At 38.7% G+C, this 7500-nt stretch overlaps 1 protein-coding gene across 1 annotated transcript in view; it reads left to right on the forward strand.

Annotated features, from left to right (window-relative positions):
* The window catches only part of LOC137979799 (uncharacterized), a 25992-nt gene that overhangs the window by 3179 nt on the left and 15313 nt on the right, over positions 1 to 7500 (forward strand). The gene's annotated exons all lie outside the window — the stretch shown is intronic.

Genomic DNA, 7500 nt, shown 5'->3' on the forward strand with positions numbered 1-7500 from the left:
TTTGCTAGCCTGCTTTCTGCAAAACAAATATTGACGAAAAAGAAAATAAATATTAAATTAATATGTAGTTTTTAAGGAGAGCAGAAGGAACTTCTAGGAAGTGTCGATCGAGAATAAAACAATTTGCCATCAGCGAAAAACATTTCGGGAGATTTTTGTTACGTTCCATCAGAGTTCAATTTTTCTATCGTACTTTTGGTCATACAAGTAAAATCGCAAAATCGGAAGTGACATCGATTTTAGCGGCCGCCTGTGATCAAGTTATACCTTGCGTGTTTACTGACAACTCACGAAACAAAGGATACATCTGTGACAAAATGACGGCATAACACCTGGTTTTTGTTAGTGCGTTTTTTTTTCTTTCAAGTGTTATAAAGTTCGACAAGATCTATGTGCGAATTTAACATAAAGATCTCAATCGTGGATGCTAGTCCAAGTGTCAGCTGAAGTTAAGCTCCTCCGAATGAGGTTAGTACTTGGATGGGGGACGGCTGCGAAGTCCCCGTGACGGCGATAGCTAATTCGTTTTTTTTAAACTTGATTTCATTTTTTATCTTGTTTGACCGTTCAAAGCTATTTTCTTATTTTCTTTCTACGTCAAGACGGCGAACAAACTGGTTCCCAAGAAATATTGGAGTACGTATTCGTTCTATGCAAAATGCTTCTAATGAAGTATTCGTTGTATGCAAAATAATAATGTTCACAGTTGAACACACAAGTACGAAGCAAGATCTAGAAATAACGTAGAAAATTCTCCTTACCTTTAAAGCTTGCCTTTCTCAAAGAAAAAGCATCTATCCACTTTATCGAATAGTTTAATTAATACTGAAACAATCATGGCGGGCGGAAAGATTCTATCATAAATGTTTGCTTTCACCAATCTCACGGAAGTGTGTCACGGTGGCCGAGTGGTCTAACGCGCTAGCAGAGAAAAATCGCGATGGCTTGGGAAGTCTCCTCGGGGCAGGGAAGTTTGGAAATACCGTAGGGAATATAAATCAGCTCACCCGATCGGAGATTAATTCAATATCCGTGGGGTATGCACATTTGTGACTACCAATAAAAAAAAGATTCCAGCCCGGTTTTAAGACGTGGATGCCTTCGGCATTCCACGTAATTAAGGCAGCTTTATGTGCGCTGTTCAACTGCATGCAAATGGCGGGCTTAAGTCACATTCGATCTATTACACACGCTCATAAGCAGGCGCGTAGCGTCCTATACGCATATACGCACGTGCGTACTTAAAGTGACCAGAAATTTGTGAATTTTTTAGCAATTGTTTCTATCCTTAACATTTTACTTGTAAGCAACCAAGATTTCGTGATGAAAGCACCACTTTGATTAAATTCTAAAAACTAAAACAAAAGCTATACCATGTCCTAACTTAGTTTTGCATTGTACCTTTCTTTTTGCACTAACAATGCAGTGTTGTTTGGCCAGCGTGCAACAAAAAGGCCAGGTTACAAAGGAGCGACGTTCCAAGAACGTTCGTGACAAAGACGCGAGGTTCCGAGAACCTTCTTGACAATTCCAGTCACGCTAGCACAACCAAAACGATGTTTTGTTTGCACCAAGTTTGCTCAAAATAAGGGCAAGACGCTTTGTTCTTTGCTTGTATTCACACAACTATTTACTCGGGCCCCGTAGGGGCTCGAGTTATAAAAGACGTTAGATTTCAGTTTTTTTTTTACTGTGCAGCAAAATGCACAATAGAAAAACGTGGCCGTGTTTGATTAAGCAATGCACCATAGAAAGCACGTGGCGGTGTTTTGATTGGGTAATGCACAATAGAAGCCACGTGGCGCTGTTTACTTTGGTTATATAAAGCAAACCACGTAATCCAAGATCACGAAGAGCTCTGTGATGCGTTGTTTGGATTACTGAAGATCGGCATTGCGTTGGCTTAATCGATTTCTTCTTGGGGCGCTCAAAGCAGATACAAAGAAAGGCATACGCTTTTCGCGGTAGACCCACACTAAAAGATGTCAAGCGTCAGCTTCGAAACGGGTCGTTCCGCGAACTGAATGAAACAAGAATATACTCGAATGTTACTGAAATGGACTCAACTATTTAAAGTGATACAAGTCAAAACACTAATTCTTTAATAAGCAGCGGGTACCTTATTGAGAACTACTCTAAAGATGACAGCGACAAAGAAAATAACTCCGCAAACAAATGGACGCTATATTGGAATCTTCTGAAGACAAAGTAAAAACATTTGCACAGCGAACAAATGGCCTCACGCTTGGACCATTTTCACCGCGAACAAATAGCCTCCCGCTCAGTGTACCATTGACTACGGAGATAAGTTTTTTGTCTATTACGTTTTTTTCTTTTTCATTGTTAAACAGTTTGTTTCTTGTAATGGTCTAGCTTATATCCTTTGCTCAAATAGCCATATTAGCGATCGTGTTCACTGCCATCTTGTGTGTATAGTTCTGTTCTAGTTTCACAAGATTTGATGTCATCAGTGGAAAATGTGATCAGCTCTTTAGAAAATAACTTTGAAGTAGTTGGAAAGGCTGTACAGTTATTTGATTCTCAATGATAATAAAGACTTCATTCCGAAGGAGAAATACAGGTCTCGATAAGCAAAAGTTCTTTACTTTTGTTTTGATTTGCGTGAGCATCGACATAGACGTGCCCGAGAACCAAGCAGAATTACAGAGAAAAGGCTGAGACGTCTATTTTATAACAGCAGAAAAAGGAGGAAACTTGCAGGAACGTATTTGGGTAACAACGTACCGAGGTCATCCACATTTCATCGTATTACTAGCAAGGGAGATCACTTCCTCGTAAACACAACAAAAATATCTACCTCAGGTATGCGTTTAAATCTAAGCACGTGGTACAGTGTATGTACCACTTTTCCAAAAAGCGTGGATGAACAGGTAAATGCAAAATGAAACTTAAATTTATGCAGAAATCAGGAATACCCGGTATGATTTGTAAAAGAATGTTTTGTTTTCTCGGAAACGAAACGTATCTATTTTGAATTTAGGGTGAACTATTTACACCGCGAGTTAGAGTGGCCTATCGAAACAGAGTGTGTAATTGGAAATCTAAACATCTACGAGATACAAAAACAAACTTGTGAACACGTAAAGCTAAAATATTCCAAATCATAATGCTGACAAACACAAAGGCGAAAGAAATGGATTATGCATAGGACGTTTTGAATATCTGAATGATTTTGGGTTAGATGAAAGCGATATATTGTTAAAAATTCCCAAGTTATCCCTTTTCGTGTTAATTAGTAATGCAAACAAGTCTTAGTAGTAAATTGGATTAACGAGGAACCAGTGATTGTAAAGCTACATTGTGGTAATTGCCATGGTTCGTATGTAACACGTAATCATGAGACGATTCACGGAAAACGGAATTTGAAATGTTATGCAGGGGTAAGTATTTGAAGGTAAAATAGGTATTTGTAGACTTTATTCTTCGATGTATTGTGCACATAAACGAGTATATGTTTTTCTCTTTAAATGAGATTTTACTGCCCTATCAGTAAAATACGATTAATGACACGTGGCCGTACTCGCGTTCTTTGTAGTCGGCCGTTCAAGGTCATAAACTCAACGGTTTTGTTGTAAGTAAAACGAGGACATAAAGACTTTGTTCCCAGATCTCAGATCATAACGTACACCTGCATTGGCCAAATCTGTTAAAGCCTCATTCATTATTGCTAAAGAGCACGTGTAATGCCTACCTGCTACATAGTAGAACCTGTGCAACTGGCTACTTTAATAGACAGAATCTACCTATGAAAGCCTCAGTCAGCCGTCCAAGGTTCACCTGGCAGTTTATCTTCTATAGTAAACCAACTGGCTGTTTGCAATTTGTTAAAGTTTTTCCCCTCCCTCCCTTTGGGGATGGGTTGGATATATCGCTTTGCCTTTATTAAAGGGGCTAGGTCACGCAATTTTAGGCAATTTCAGCATTGATCAAATGGTCATAGGATTAACTGAAATAACAAAATAACGGCTCAAAACTATAGAAGAACTCAAACAAAACACAGGAAAGCTAAGAAGGGACAAAGGTGGACAAAACTGGGGAGGATTGAAGTGGATTGCATTTGGGTAAATTTGAAAAACGTTGGCCCACCTTTTTTCAAATTGATATCAGTTTATATCAAAATGTCATTTAAACAGCTGGAAAATCATTCTCAATTGTTATGTGGCCGTGCTTTTGCAAATGAAAGACTCTTGCTCTGCCAATTTGACGTTTAGAGCTCATAACTAACAATTTTAAACAAAATTACCTAAAACAGCGTGACCTAGCCCCTTTAAAATTGGGTCCTCTCCTGTACGTTGACTTCCACCAAGCTTGTTGACTCGTTTGCCTTGTTACATCGCTCGCTAACCCATACTCTTGTCCGATCCAGCACGTGCTGTTTACCACTCAGCTCGTAGTGCTGGGGGGATAAGTGAGGTTGTTCTACGTCACGCAATCTGGAAGTCGCATAGGCTAACCAGCCGCAATGCAGCGTTACCCTAAAAAAAACGCCAATACGTCTGTTGTCTCGTTCTATTGCTCCTTGCGTTGTGCGTTTAAAAGCTAATTATGCATGTTGATACCAAGGAACACCGTTCAGAGAGTTTGAGTTCACATTTCTATCTTTATTTCTCTAGAGTTTCAATACACGAAGCGAAATAAGAATGACAGGCTAAGTGACCCACACTATAGTATTCCATTCCGGAAACGAAATACTACTTTTTTTTTCTTGAAATAGTTTCTTGTTAAAAGTCTAGTCCACCGCATGGCATTTTGCTGGTACGGGTAAGTTCAACCTTTGCAGGAACATAACCCAGAAAAATCCTGGTTCACATCCTATTGATCCTAGTAAAACAACTGTCAAGGTGATGTTTTAGTGTATGGCTCAAATGCTGGTAGTGAATGTGCAACTATGTCACTATGTGCCATTATATAATTATAATTATGATAGGAAATTAATTACTTCCCCGTAATTATCAGTTGTAAATGTAGGAAATGAACTATACACTGCCTTATCAAGCTTGTCGGGACAAACATATTTCATGTTAACAGAATTACCTGCAGAAGTCATAGCGTTCAACACAACTTTTCAGATTCAATACAGCCCAAGTCATACTGGTAATGTACTTGAAAGTTGCACAATAGATTTTGCTTACTGTATGTCTTTGATAGGTACTTTCCAAAATTTGGTCACAGAGAATTATAATTCTTTTATTTTTTTCTCAATGCGTGAGTCATCCGGCCTGCTCACGGCAGGCGGAAACCTAGCCTTAATTGCGTGAGCTTGTTTGATGACCTTAAATTTCCATTTTTTTCACACCGACTCCGCTTACATACAGAGGTTATTTTTCATTAGACAAGAGGTTTGGAAATGGAATTTCTCTTGAAACGTTCAGTTTGTAAGTCGCTTTAATACTGCATTCACTATCAAGCGCGGTGCGAGTCAACAATTAAAACAAGTGATTTCAGAGAGGATGGGGGAGAGGGAAAAAAAAAGTTATTTACCAGCAAAGGGTCTGTATAGCAAAAAAATGTGACATAGTTCTTGAAAAAAGCAGCAATTTCAAGGCCCCGGTCACAGTTTTTCCCTATACGGACCTCCCAGCTGGCAAATAACATATTTATTTTGACAATTGGGTGCATATTACTGCGAGTATTCAAATTACAACAAATGGTATATTTTAAATATTTGATTCTCGTGCTATAGATTCATTTGGCATGGCCTCAAGGAACTTTTGCACTTCTGGAAGTATTTTCAAGTGTCGAGATATAGTGCACATCTTCACGTGTCGCGCACGTGACAAAGTGACCTTTACGTGCACCACTGCACGGAAGTTTGGTCATCTTGGAAAGGTGTTTTCACATCTCACCTTCGTTTCTCTTTCACTTTTTTCTGCAAAAGATGTTTCGACGAGTCATTTCGTTTCATCTTAAGCCGTTCAATTACCGTTTCCTTTCTCAAACACTGAGCAAGAATACCCATCGATCAGTAAAAAACAATGTCAGGCTTAGCCACTTTGGCATAAATACACTATTTTTACCTCGTTTCCATGGTCCAGTGGTCATTGTCACCACCTGTAATGAAGATAACCTGGGTCCGGGTATTCACTACATACACAGTCGAACATCATGAGAATCGCAATGTAAGGCCGATGTGAGAAGGACAAACTTCTCTCTGTTCTTTTCTTTAGCGCTAAATTAATCATACACCACTCACTGTACTTTTGCAGGCCCGAGTATAGGCTACTTGTAGCCTCTTGTTCGACAAGAAATAAAGAACGCAATTTTTTTTATCTCAGTTTACTTAGGTTTCTAGATCATATGTACTTGTGCGTACTTGAAAAAATGACCACGCTACGCGCCTGAATTAAGAGAAAATAAAGCGCATCATGTATTCATAAGGGGAGCAAAATAAATTCAACTCTTTATTTCGGGCGATAAGTGGCCCAAAATGTAGGCACGCACTAGGTGCAAGGAAATAAAAGGAAGGACGAAGTACACAAAACATATCCCAGAGTATTTGTCAACTATGTTAAAGATTGTCTTCCAGATCATAGTTAGTATGAAGCTTTGGCCATTTCTGGTCTTGAAAGTCTTTAGAAAAGACGGTTTGATATTAGTAGCAATTTTTTCTCCACCTGGAGATTGCGCACCAGTAATGAAGTTATTGATGTACCATATAATCTTAAATCTGGCCATGAAAAGTCTTTCTGCCCTTATATAAGAACAAAAAGAGCGAATGATTTGATTACTTTTAGATTTTTAGATTAGCTTTACATCTTGTATATCATTATGATATTAATATCGTAATAATTGTTTATTTTACCACTTGACAATTCAGTTGTATTTTACTACAAAGGGTGGAATAAACGATATTTGTTTATAATTATATTAAATAAAGTTCAAAAAATGCTTTTATTTGGAATCGAACTAAAAGCTTCGATTTTTCCAATCAGAAAGGAATAAATTTAGAAATGAGGACGAAGTTTCAAACCCTGCCTTGGACTCTGATTTTTCGGTTGTTCTTTCGCTTGTTGCCAAGCAACTTGTCTTTTATATTTCTTACTGGCGCAATACAACTTTCCATCATAAAAGTAAAGTAAAGAAAAGTAAAGTGGTGCATTTATATAGCGCCTTTATCACAAACGTCTCAAAGGCGCTTTACAATGATCAATTTACCCCCAGCGGACTGGAAGCATATACAGGCGCAAATTGCAGCCGCTTCTAAGCAGTCCATGCATGCTGGTACTCATAGGCACGACGAACATCCCCGTCCTTTTTACACGCTAACCATTGAGCTACGCATGCATGATCATATCATGCATATGTGCAAACTGATGAGTCCCATGACTTTGTAGAGCCCGCAGACCAGTGGAACACATTGTCCATTCAGGACCTACTAGCTATGATAAATGACCGAACTCTTCGATGGGCTCTAGTAGCTCAATGGTTAGCGTGTAAATAGGACGGGGATGTTCGTCGTGCCTATTAGGGGTTAAAAAC

Source organism: Montipora foliosa, chromosome 1, assembly GCF_036669935.1.
Source record: "Montipora foliosa isolate CH-2021 chromosome 1, ASM3666993v2, whole genome shotgun sequence".
Classification (NCBI taxonomy): domain Eukaryota; kingdom Metazoa; phylum Cnidaria; class Anthozoa; order Scleractinia; family Acroporidae; genus Montipora; species Montipora foliosa.